The 13,349-nt window shown below is 38.1% G+C and overlaps 1 protein-coding gene across 10 annotated transcripts in view; it reads left to right on the top strand.

Moving 5' to 3' along the window:
- ADGRG6 (adhesion G protein-coupled receptor G6) overlaps positions 1 to 13,349 on the top strand; it is a 160,325-nt gene that overhangs the window by 65,247 nt on the left and 81,729 nt on the right. The gene's annotated exons all lie outside the window — the stretch shown is intronic.

The raw sequence follows: 13,349 nt of genomic DNA on the forward strand, positions 1-13,349 counted from the left end.
TATTTCTGTACATTCAATCTGATAACAGTGAAGTCTTAGTCTTCTCACAAAGATTCTGTTTTTCTAAGGTGACTATGCCATTTTGCATCAATGCAAAAGAGAATTTAACACTTCAAAGTACAGTCTGGTTTATAAATTCTGGGAGAACTTAGAACCTCACTCCCAAGTGCTGACAAGAGTTACTACTTGAATAAAGTAGTTAAGTATTCTCCTGGATTCCTATGTTAGGTTTTTTTTTCCCCCTTATTCTGGACCAAACTACCATGTTTTTTCTGGCCAACAGATTTAAAATCTAAACATAAAGGTTTATTTTTCATAAATATGTTTTGAATTTGACCTTCACAGGGAACATTTTAAGTGTCGTAATCAATGAAGTTTCAGGTACCTCTTTACAGAGCACTACTGTGATTATGTTTTTGTGGTTGGGTTTTCTGAACCCATTAGCTACATGGTAATAGAGTGGTGGAATTAAGGTTTTGAGAATCATCACACCACCCAGCTTACCAGAAATTCAAGAAAAAACAAACATGAGTGATAGGTTTATGTTCTAGTACAGTATATTTTTAAAATAGTGTTTGTTAAGCCCTCCAGAGATACATCAAAGAGAATATGAAAATAATCTAGCTTTGATCAACTGAACCTTCTTATACTTGGACTCAGCATCAAATGTTAAAAGATCAGATTAAAAGAGATAAATACAAATATAGGCATGAAATAGGTCATTTTTTTCAGAGAAAACAATGTGTATGTTTAAATTGATAGAAATAGGATACAGGAAAATATCATTTTCTAATTCTCTACATTACATCCAAGAACTCCCTCCTCTGTTTATTTCTAGCATCTTCTGAAAGCATCTGTCACCTCAGTGTGAATACAGAGTGCCCTTCAGTAACTAAATTTAACTTCTTCTTTGTGCTTCAAAAAATCCATGGGTCTTGAGCAAAGCCATATTTGAACTTGAATTTTCTTTTCAAATATTAGGACTTCATTAAAATAAAGAACTGGTTTCCTAAGGATTACTTTAAATCTTAATGGGAATATAAAACCCATTGCCATCGAGCTGATTCCTACTCATAGCGACCCTATAGGACAGAGTAGAACTGCCACATAGGGTTCCCAAGGAGTGGCTGGTGGAGTAGAACTGCCAGCCTTTATGGTTAGCAGCTGAACTCTTAACCACTGTGCCACCAGGGCTAGAATAGGAATATAGGAAATTTTATTTATCAACTATGTTTTGATTAGTATTAGATAATACATTATTTAATGAAATTCCACTTGGTTAGGTTAATCTGCAAAGTTCTGCGTTCCAAATTGTTTTATAAAATCATGACCAAAGTAGCCATCTTTGGCTTGTGTATTGATTGAGATGTTGAAAATATAACTACTGTCTTTTTTGCGCTATAGGTAATTTTTGTTTGTTTGGCCTGGAACAAATATTGGCACTGCTGGGCATTAAAAAAAAAAAAAAAACCCACTTCCATTGAGTCGATTCCGACTCATAGTGACTCTATAGGACAGAGTAGAACTGCCCGATAGAGTTTCCAAGGAGCGCCTGCCGGATTCGAACTGCTGACCTCTTGGTTAGCAGCCGTAGCACTTAACCACTCCGCCACCAGGGTTTCTGCTGGGCATAAAGGGAGGTGCCAAAATGAAGGAGCCTATACTTTGTGTCAAAGTTGTAAAGACATCACATATTAAAACAGAACAAGAAACTAACTCAGTATACCTGTGTAGTGACTGGGACTAAAGTTTAGATCCTCTGGCTCTCACTTCAGTGTTCTTTTCACTGCAGCACTGCAGTTTGAATGTAGATTTCTTTACTAGTATCATCAGTGCCCATTGTTTCATTCAAGCATAAGACAATGCAGTGTCCACCTGTGCTAGGTTGGTTTCCCAGGAAGCAGACTCTGAGGTGGAGTTTAGTATGCAGGAGGATGCTGGTTCAATGCCTCTGGAGGAAGTAAAAGAAGAAAATAGGGTAGATGGGGAAGTTGGGCTATGATGCAGTCACAACGATGGTCTCAACAGATAGAACAGGCAGTTCTGGAGCTGGGATGCTCATCAGATTTGCCCAGATAGGGGCAAGGAAGTGGACCTTATGTACCCATTTGACCAGTCACTGGATGGGGGTGCCCCGGGAAGGGAGTATGACTTTGAGTAAGGCTTCTCTCTTCAGCTGATGGCAATCTTCTGAGGGAGACTCAACGTCGAACTGCCAGTGGCCAGCACTCTCAGCAGCTGAGGGAGTACGTACAGTCCTGAAAAGGGGAAAAGGGAGATCCTGGCTGGTGCAGCCAAGCAGCTACTATACCATCATTAATTGAGTGCCTACACTTTGTCAGCTATTCCACAAGGCACTTTGTGTAGGTGTCACTGATCCATACAGTAACTATAAAAAGAAAGTAATGTCTTCTTAGTTCTAAGAAGAAACAGGCTCAGTGAGATTGAATAACTTATCCCAAATCACATACAGATGTCAGGTCTCCCTGACTCCAAAGCCCATGTTTTCATAATGCTGCTGCTTCTGATAAGATAGATGGAGTGGGGGTTGGGGGGAGGGGACAGCATCTCAATTCAAAGGTTCCTTATAATCCTTTGATTCTGGTGGAAATTTGAAGATTGAATTCATTGTCATTATTACTACTGTGACCACCAGTGCCACCACCACTATATAGATTTAGCATGTAATTGACTAAATTGAGTTAGATGTGACCCCTTACTTTCAGAAGCTCATGGACTCTATTACATAAGGAAGTCAATTTATGAAAATTGTGTGCAGAAGTTTCAGTTTTATCAACTATAAAATGGTGATACGCCACCCACTTTGTAAGATTGTTGTAAGAATATAGTTTACGTATGGAAAGATAATAATAGCATAGGGCTTGAGACATCTGAAGCACAACAAAATTTATTTTCTGTATTTAAACGCAATACAGACATACAAATATTTAAGAGGATATTTGCACTGATCATAGTTAGAAACCCAGTTGAGCCTCCATTTCTTTCCAATTAGCTGTATGTTCTCAGGCAAGATAATAGGTGTCTGTGGGTTTTAGTGTCTGCTCCAGTAAAATGAGGAATATGAAGTGGGTAAACTAGAAGCTTTCTACCAGTGGTGATACCCTACCAAATGTTAGCGATGGTGGAGGTCCAAGTGGTTCAACATCAAACAATGCATAATGTCAAGAAGCAGAATTGGCCTTAAGTATAGCCACCTGCCTGTGTTGGGAGACTTACGGTACCTTTGCTGCAGCTTCCTGTCTTCCACAGAGTAAATCTTTTTCCTCTTTAATATTTATAATGTGTGCCTTATACATTCATAGTATATGCTCAATAAATATAGATAGATTGAATAGAGTGAGGCAAACATACGAAATCAAATATAATCTTATCCTAGAATGAAATTTAGTTTTATCATGACCAGCAGGAGGAAGAAACAAGCAACTTGATCAGTCTCTCTACCATACAAATTTCTGTCTTGTGTCTCATTGGTTCGCTACTTGTGTTGCATTCACTCTTTGTTTCTGTGAAAGAATGCCTCCTAAAAAGCAATGAGGTGGTCAAAGCAATTCTTCAAAGGCTAAGTGTGAGGGGTTGAGGAGAGCAAGAAGAAGGAGTTCCAGGCTTGTAAAGTGCTCCAGCCTCAAGAACTTCAAATCATGGCAGAATCAGCATCAGCTGATGCCCAGGTAGCATCAGCATTCCCAGAAGAGCTCAAGAAACTCATAGAAGAGAAAGGGTACCTTCCAGAGCAAGTCTTCAATTGTGAGGAAACAACTACTTACATAGCATGTACATTGTATTAGGGATTATAAGTAATCTAGAGATGACTTAAAGTATATGGGAGGATGTACATCGGTTATATGCAAGGACTACACCACTTTATTTAAGGGACGTGGGTTTCCAAGGATTTGGGTATCCCCAAGGGTCCTGGAACCAATCCCCTGCGGATTTTGAGGGATGACTGTATATGTAAAAATTCATCCTATTTTGTTCTTTACTTTTCTGAACCTGACTCATCTTATGAATTTATGGCGTTTAATCAAGAAAAAGATCTGACAAGGAAAGCAAGCAAATAAAATTAGATGAAGGGTGCCAAGTAAAATAGTCTTAAATTTCAGAGGGTGTAGCACAAGATTTTCCTTTCCTCCCTGCTCCACAAACCCCAAGCCTTTCCCTCTGTGGACTTAAGGGAAATTGGTAACTTTGTGTACTGTCGCAATATGAACTCTAGATAAGTGGGTCATCTTAGAGATATCCACTTGCTTTTTTTTTTTTCTTTCCCTCTCCTGGCATTTTTATTGGATAAACTTAAGGTATCAAAGAGGAAGCAGACAACAAAGGGCTCCCACCCAAGCTATGTCCATTATATCTTTGATTTTACGTCTCTGTATTAGTCACCACCACTTACTAAAGGAGGCCATGGGGAAAATATGAGGGTTTAATCAACCATAGTGCTATTCGTATACCAATTATATATAACAGGATGCCAAACTTGTGATTCAGGCACAACCATTTATCAAACAGTGTAGAATGTCTCCCTCCTGGCCTTCCCCTAAAATCCTAGATCAGATTAACTGAGCCTTGGCATTATTTTCACTTTCTTGTTTTTCTAATCCCCTGAAGACAGTGAAGGGATTACCACATTTGTGTTACTTGGGTTTTGTACCAAATAGAGTAGAATTTGATATACTTTTTTTCATTAGAATTTTATTAACGTGAAAAGTCGCCTTTCTTAACAACTTTGTTACAAAAGTTGCTCTAACTTTTGAGCTGTTCCAAAGCCTTTAGTTTTTATATTTCTGAAAAGCGTGCACTCCAGGATGAGAATGTGGGGCGTACATCACTGACACTGTGTAAAAAATCAAACTCTGAGTTGGAAGGCTGTACCTAACAATGACGTCATGAAGGGAGTTGATAGAACCAGATAGGATATAGTGCTGCCTTTGTCTTTTGCTTCTGCAGCTCAGATCTAATTGTTGAGTGATGTGTTTAAGAGGACAGTAGTGCCTTTCACTGAAACACTGTGCAGAAAGTTCCAGCCAGGCAGCGAGCTATTTTCAGCCAAGTATATGGAGGTTTTACATGCTGAGTGCAGCTGGAAGATGTAGAGATAGGAGCCACTCAGAAGCCAGCTCAAAGAGAAACAGACTTGTCTCCAAATTAGTGTATATGGAATACAGGGTTCAATTTTCACCTCTCCTGTGAGCAAATCTCGAAAAATAGGGAACAGAATAAATGACAGGTCAAGCTACCCTGGATGGTTTTATTCTTCTCATATTCTTCTGTGAAAAGTGAGTTTTCTATATCTGAGTTGTTAATAGCCAAAAATTGACCTCAGTTTGGCAATTATACCTTAAGCCTTAAATGCAATCACTAGTAATATTCTCTTTTGTGTTTTGGCCAAGGGCTTTGCCCTGCATTTTAAATTCAGTGTGACACATATATTTATTAATTATGTTTGCTGTAAAACAAAAGTGACCAAAGAGCATCATCTGTGTTTTTGGCTTTTGAATCATTACTTATGTTTTATAGGAAGAAACATTGTTTAATGTCATAAAATAATATCCATAAAGGGATGTATTAGAGATAAAATATTTTTTATAATTAAAAAAATATATTCCTTTGGGGAGAAATCACCTATATGTAAACTATTTGTGAACATAATTTTACAAGAAAATGTTGTTGTATTAAAACCTCATTTAACATTGATTTTCCCTCCATTTTTCATAGTGATGCCAGCGAAACTTGCATTTAGAGCTGTACCACATTGGCTGGAGTGGTCCTGAGAGTTAAAGAGGGTGATCCTTCAGGAAAATGTGTGGTATCTTGCACATCCTAAAAACTGAGAGTCAACTCATTGTGTTGGAGGGGAAAGACGATCATTTTGATTACTTTGAGTAGTTAAAAGATTCAATTCAAATTATCTTAGCGAACAATGTTCAGAAAGATCAAATATCAAACAGCTCCTATTTATTTTCATTAATTAATGATTTTAAAAAACCTAAGATTTCTCATCTTTTCTTGTTTTAAATTTGATGGCAAAATACCACGTAGTCTTCCTATCATATACATTCCTTAGGAGACCCATATATAGGTATCTAAAGCTTTGTATTTATATTAGAATCCCAAATTGCCTTTTTTGGAATTTTCCATTGTAGTTTTTCTGTAAGGTGTATCTCCCTATATAATTTCAGTAACCACTGGGGCTCAGTCTGCCTGTGAGTATCGTTTTAATGGAGAGTGGGGTGATTAAATCGTATGTTATCATTTGTGCTAAACCAGAAAAATAACATACTTTTTATTATTTTTAAAATAACCTCTTTAGATAGTTCCCTACGAAACTTTCCTACTTGATGTTCTGAATGAGATCATGAAAGGAATCTATATTCAAAAATAATATTTCTCTCTCTTTCTCAACGCTACAAAGGCTCATCATAATCAAGAGCATAGAACCAATTTCATAGAAACTGCAAATGGTTGTTCAGCTCCCTCCACAGCGAGGGAAACAGATGTCTGAGGTGCAAACACTCCTACACGCTTCAGCAACAGTGAGCTTGCCACAGCTCAGACCTCTCCAACACTGACTAGCTTCTGTTCTCAGGCCTGTGTCTCCTATTGGAAACACACTGCCTGTTTGCTCGGTAGACCACCCAGCCCACCCACTTTGGGTGGTTTGGCCTTCTCTCGGACTTGTCTGCAGGTGTGACCTTACTCACCCACCTATAACAAGTCATTCCACCATTTTTTTTTTTAAGTTTAAAAATATGACTTGCTGAAAGAAGACAGTGAGCAAGTAGATTTTTATACTCCTCTGGAACTTATAATTATAAATTTGGTGGCCTTCATGAACTTTTTCAGGTGTGTTTTTTGCTGTAGGCTTGGGACTGACGTGGAGGACCCCTAGGGCATACGTGAAGCAATTTAAATGTAGAGGAATTGAGTGAGTTGCCTCCATATATACAGCCTGGAAAGGCTATATAACCCCAGTACCTACATCACCTCATCCCTCATCCCTCATCCAGTGCAATTTAAAATTAGGTAAACATTTTGGCAATGTTGTAGTAAGCCAGAATTCAGCCTTACTTCTCAATGGCTAGATTAACTTTACAAAAGTAATAAACTATTTTTTTTTCCCTGTAAAGTAAGCTGGTAGGCATCAAGAACACACTAAAGCAACTATATTAAGTAAAAAAGAGCAGATATTTTTTTTTTTCCCTGACGTACCCACACTCTAAATCTTCAAAATCTGTCACAGCTTGCTCCATAATTCTAAGCCAGGAATATTCAAAATGGCACAATAAGTACTATTAGCAAGATGTGGAAATTTTCTTGAGCAGCGGGAATGTACCACACAAGCCAGGATGTTTGCTGACCATTAGCTGTACTTGCTTTCAACCTGTATTGGCTGTGCCTTTGTATTATGGAATATTTACATCAACTCTTTCTTATTAGTATGATGTCTACATATAAAAATATTCCATAAAGAGACAAAATTATGGCAGTTGCATCTATAATTTGTGTTACTCCAAACCTTGGCTATTTAAGTTGCTTACAATTATGTCACACAACTGAGTTGATTTTTTTTTGGATACCCTCAAATTAAAGGCTCATTTGGAAAAGTTGAGCTAAGATGCATACTTATCCTATTTCTTCCATCTTCTTCACAATACATTCTCCCAAGTCATTGGGAGGGTAAGTCTGTAAAACCAGAACTTACTCTAGCTATTAATTTCAGGTTACTCACCTGTACCACATAACATGGAATAAACAGGAAACAATAACCTTCAGTGACCTTTAAATTTGGTTTTACTCTGACCTCCCCTTCTGACTGCCCTCTGGTAACCATATATAAAAACATCTAGAAGAAAACTGAAAATGAATGGAAGTTAAGGTCCAGAAAATTCAGTGAATGAATGGACTGAAATATGGCTAACATGTTCTATTAAATAACAATGACTATCACAACAACACTAAAAACTAATATTGGAGCATCTTGCTATGAGCCAAGTATAGGTCTGGTACTTTATATGGGCATCTCATTAGCTACATTCATGTGCTGAAAAAGTATTAGAACAATAATTAGCTTTTATTAGGTATTAGAACCATAATTAGCTTTTATTAGGCTAAGACATCCTCTACTTACATTGGTAGTATTTAGCAATATTTTTCTGGTTAATGCCAACATAAACCAGTTTTACTCTGCAACTCGGCCTAGATAATCCATATGGAAAGATTTTCTGTGACATTCTCAAGTAAAGTGAACATTTTTTTCTCTAGTGAACATTAGGTGGGTGTTTACTTTTCTGTAGCTTCCTCAGTCTGCCTTTAGGAAACTACACAAGAGATCAGAGAAATTAAAGACAACTTACACAAGATCGGAGCAAGACAGACCTTTGACAAACACCTGATTGGTCACTTTGCTGCTTTTATATCTTACCCACCAACAAACAGTTAGGCTTTGCTTCAGTGAGTTCTTGTAGAATTAATCTTCCCTTTTTTTTTACTACCATGACTGCTGTACACTTGCCACAAACAAGCTGTCGAGGTAGCTGTCTTTTGTCTTCTTGGCATTTGTCAAGTACTTTGGAGTTTTAGGCTGCAGTGTTCTTAAAAGGGTCTTGCTCACTGGTAGTTCTCTGCTTTTTTATGTATGTTCTTGTTAGGTGCCATCAAGTTGGTTCTGACTCATAGCGACCCTATGTACAACAGAATAAAATTCTGCTTAGTCCTATGCCATCCTTCCATTTTTTTTTTTTTTATGTATGTGAGGTTTTAAAAATAACTGTGCTAAAACACTAATTTGATTATTTTGCTTTCACCTGGCAAATATGGAATGCTATATGAATCATGGAGCCCTGGTGGCACAGAGGTTAAGAGCTCAGGTGATAACCAGAAAGTTGGCAGTTTGAATCCACCAGCCACTCCTTGGAAACCCTACCTCTGAGGTAGTTCTCTTCTGTCCTATGTGATAGCTCAGAGTCTGAATAGATTTGACGGCAGTGGGTTTGGTTTTTGATTTGGTCTGTGTCATGAAAAAGAGCTGTGCTTGTAAGACCCCAGTGAAGATTTTGAGTTAGAGAAAACATACTTGAATACCTGCATTTACATTTTAGGTAGATCTTTTCTTGTAGGATGAGTTGGAGGTATCAAGACTATTGACAAGGAGATTAGTTTTTGAGCTTTTGGAATTGTCCCAGAAGGAAAAGATGAGAAACTTAAACTAAGCAGTCATGTATATTTAATAAATTATACGCCACAGCTCTTGATAAACTATTTGAAATGGTGTGGGAGAAGGAGAAGAGAAGGGATATTCAGAATCCTAGCTCGGATGGCTTTAGATGGTCATGCTCCTAATAGTTATAAGGAGAATAAAAACAAATTGTTTTTTGAGTGGTGGTTGCATTAATGGGTCATGTGATATCCATGTAGAGATGTTGGGTAGACATTCACACGTGTGGGTGTGATGCACAGTAGAACATACATGTCATCAGCATTTGGACATATTGAAGGCTTTGCTCAAATGAAACCATCAAGAGAGTGAGTGTAGAGAGAGGAGAGCCTTGCAGAATATTGGCTTGAGGCACGCTTGGTTGCAAGGAACAGAACTCCACTAAAACTGGATTGAGCGAAAAACTGGGAAGGTATGTTTAAGAAGCCACACAGCTTCTCCCATTGACTACCGGATGTGAAATGTCTGGAATTAAACTCTCTATGAGCGCACTGGGTCTTTTTTTTTGGGGGGGGGGTGGTTATTTCTCAAGGGTCCGGTGTTCTTTCCTCTCTCTGTTCTCCACACTTTCTCTTTTCTCTGTCCATCAGCTTCCTGTGTTTTTAAGTGGCAAAAGCAGGTGCTATTTTTGAGTTGATGTAGCTTCAGCATTCTGTTGTTCATCATTCTCTGCATAAATTTTCTGTGTCTCTAGCTTCAGATTCCCAGAGAAAGAGAGAGACTGATTGATTTAGTCAAGTCCATGATTAGGTTCCCCTCAGGTCAGCTGTCCACCCATGGGTCAAGTGATACAAATATGACAGCAGGAGCTGTGGGAGGAGTCAGATCCTCTTGGCAGAAGGTGTAGGCGTGGAGATTGTGAGTGGCTTCCGTGGACTATTGTTATTTAATGGAGCACTTCTCCAATTTTAGTGTGTTGATGAATCGCCTTCATATAAAACTTCTCAAATTTTAATGAGCTTATGAATCACCTACATGTGAAGATCTTGTTACATTGCAGACTTTGTTTAGTAGATTTGGGCGCTTCTGCATTTCTAACAAGCTACCAAGTGATGCTGATGTTGCTGGTCTTAGGACTACACTTAGAATAGTGAGGATTGTGAGGACAAGCAGGAAGGGAGCCTCAGAGGGGGCGGAGGGAAGTGTAGGAGGAGAACAAGGAGAAAATAGGGAACTGTGAGTGGAGAGACTCTGAAGAAACAGGAAGTGGTTAGAGGCATCAGCTATTGCAGAAGGTGAGTGAGATAAAAATGGAAACCTCTTTAGGATAAGTAATCTGCACGGCTTTGTGAATTCTTTTCCAGTAGTGCTCAGAAAACTGTGGTAGAGAACAAGAAGGTCCACTGGCTAGATTAATCCAGAGTTGGGGGTTTGCAGAGCAAGAATGTAAAAGGGAATAAGGGACTTGAATGAATTAGCCAGGAGGTAGGTGATAGACTACTAAACTTAAAAAAATAAAATTCCATTGCCTTTAGATTGTTTTTTTTAACAGCTGGAGAAAGACTTAACGACTGCTTAAGAGAGAACAGTTTCCCATGAAATTGTGTGTGGGTGTGTATATGCGTATGCACGCACATGTGCTATGTGTGTCTAATCCTTTTGCAAGGGATATATGTCTACATAAAAAGCTGACTCTAGAAGGATTTACAACAGTTCACTTGTTTGGGTCTTCAGCAAGTATTATCTTTTGCAGTTAAATATGGAAGGTTCTCATGCCAAGGTGATTATGGAAAGACCAGACCTTTTTTAGCAATATTACAGAAGACAGAAATGTGTTTGAGGGTGTGGTTCATGTGAATATCTTCAGAGATTCTAAAAATTGTCAAGCTTAATGGTGCCTCCAGCTTAATGGTGCATCACCAAGAAACCTTCAGTTAAACATTTTGTTAGTTTTCTATCTATGTCAAAATTAATTAATTCAAGTAAAGTCATACCCTTTTGAACTCATGCTTAAGTCATTGCAGTAGCTTCCTATTGATGGTAGTTCCAAAGAACATTTGGAGGTTGAACCATCACAGAGGGAAATCAGACAGTTTTCTGGTTGACCCTGCAGTGTTTAAGGAGGGGTTTGGGATTGAACTGATATCTTTGGGTGACTGCTGGTTTTCTAACGGGAGACTAGAATGACTATAACCCTTATTAAGGAGCCCTTAGGTGGTGCAAACAGTTAACGAGATCAGCTGCTAACCAAAAGGTTGGAGTTTCAAGTCCCTCCAGAGGCACTGCAGAAGAAAGGCCTGGAGATCTACTTCTGAAAAATCAGTGATTGACAACCCTGTGGAGCACAGTGATACTTTGACACACGGGGAGTTGCCACCAGTCAAATCGACTCAACAGCAACTGGTTTAATCCTGGTTTAGAAGTGACCCTCCCCTACATGGAAATGCTATCTTTGAGTGCAGAGTTTGAGGAGGAGTGATGAAGGAGGGTGAGGACGCGTGCCAAGTCTGTCACATTAACAGAATCGCAGATGTCACGGCCAGATTGTCGTCAGATTCCTTTCCATCCTGAAAAATCTGCATAGTGGCCTGGAATCACTTAAATTTACTTACTTACTTTGTATATTATCAGTCATTTAATACGTGCCAGTGTCTAAACGTTATTTATATTTTACATTTCAATGATGTTACATCTGGCAGTGCTTTACGTGATCTAGAGAAATGGTGTGGTTGTCCTGGCTCTGTAAAGATTTGGACACTAGAACTGGTCCTAGAATTCTCCAGTTGCTGGCCCTTAGGTTTAATCTTTAGACACTACCAAGGTTACGGAATATTTTAAACCTTTTTAAGCCACAAGTGAGCCCTTCACTCATTATAGCTTATTAGGTTCACATCAGTAATTTTAACAATAACCTTGAATAGATGCAAACTGAGCAGGTGACTTAGTTAACTTTTCTGGAGACAATCTTCACCAGCCAGTTTCCATCACATCCATTAGAGACAGTTTCATTCCCATTTTAAATAAAGAACAAGATTTAATTTAGAGGCTTTAATGTTGACCCGTTTAACACTGTGTAGCAAAGACAATTACTCCATAACAGATTCATGTTGAAAGCAGTTAAAATTGATTTCTATCTTTATTTATCTTATGGAATCCAAAACTTCTGTTTTAGAATAATTTTAAAAACACGGTATTGGACTTTACAGAAAGTACGTGCGGCAAGGGTGGAGTAAGAACTCAAATCTCTGAGATAAGGAAGCCACAGATAATGATTATTAAAGGTGTATCTAAATGTTTTTTTATAAATTGAGTTGGGCTTTGGCATGACTGGGAGGTTTTCCTGTTGAGATTTGAGTTTTATTGAAGAATAAACCTTTATGAAAATATGCATGAATAAAGAAAGTAATACTAAATATTCTCATGCATAGGTAAGAGCTGAGGGTGGAAATTGGTTTTATGTTTGGTTGGGTAACCTGAAAGCTTTGCTGTTATAAATTATAGGTATGAATATGTTATCGTAGCTGTCTTTGAAAACATCTGAGCCAGATGCTTTGAGTTGGGTAACTTCTAAAAGATACGTTAATGCTGGTTTTTTCCAAGGCTTCATTCAGTGAACTGAAATACCTCTGTCTTTAAATAGCTCTGCCTCTGAGAGAACAGATTGATCATATATCTTCACAGACTAGCTCATGATGGAAGAATTAATTAGCAGTGACATTTGATTGCTCCAAACAGACAAATCCAAAGCCCTGTGTTCCAGAGTGCCTAACATTCTCAATTAAAATATTTCATATTTAGTTTCTTAAAAAAATGTTAACTTTATGGTGATAACACTATGTTTAAGAAATTGCCTTATTAAAAATACCTCTTAAAACAGTACTGGTATTTACCACTTCGTTCTTTGTCTTCTGTTTAATTGTGGCAACTCCCCCCCCACCCAAAAAAAATTATATTAGATTTACTTTCAGAGGAGCTAGTTTGAAACTTGGTTCTGCAATCAATTAGATGCATCACTTTGAGAAAATTATGTAATCTGTAATAGCCTCATTTGTTTCATCTAAACATGGAGAAAGTAGCAATTCCCAGGGGAGTTCTGATGTCAAAGGGAATAATATAGGTGAAAGCCCTTTACTGTGAAGTGTAATAAACATGATGATGATACAGTACCTAGCTTAAC

This window comes from Elephas maximus, chromosome 1 (assembly GCF_024166365.1).
Source record: "Elephas maximus indicus isolate mEleMax1 chromosome 1, mEleMax1 primary haplotype, whole genome shotgun sequence".
Classification (NCBI taxonomy): domain Eukaryota; kingdom Metazoa; phylum Chordata; class Mammalia; order Proboscidea; family Elephantidae; genus Elephas; species Elephas maximus.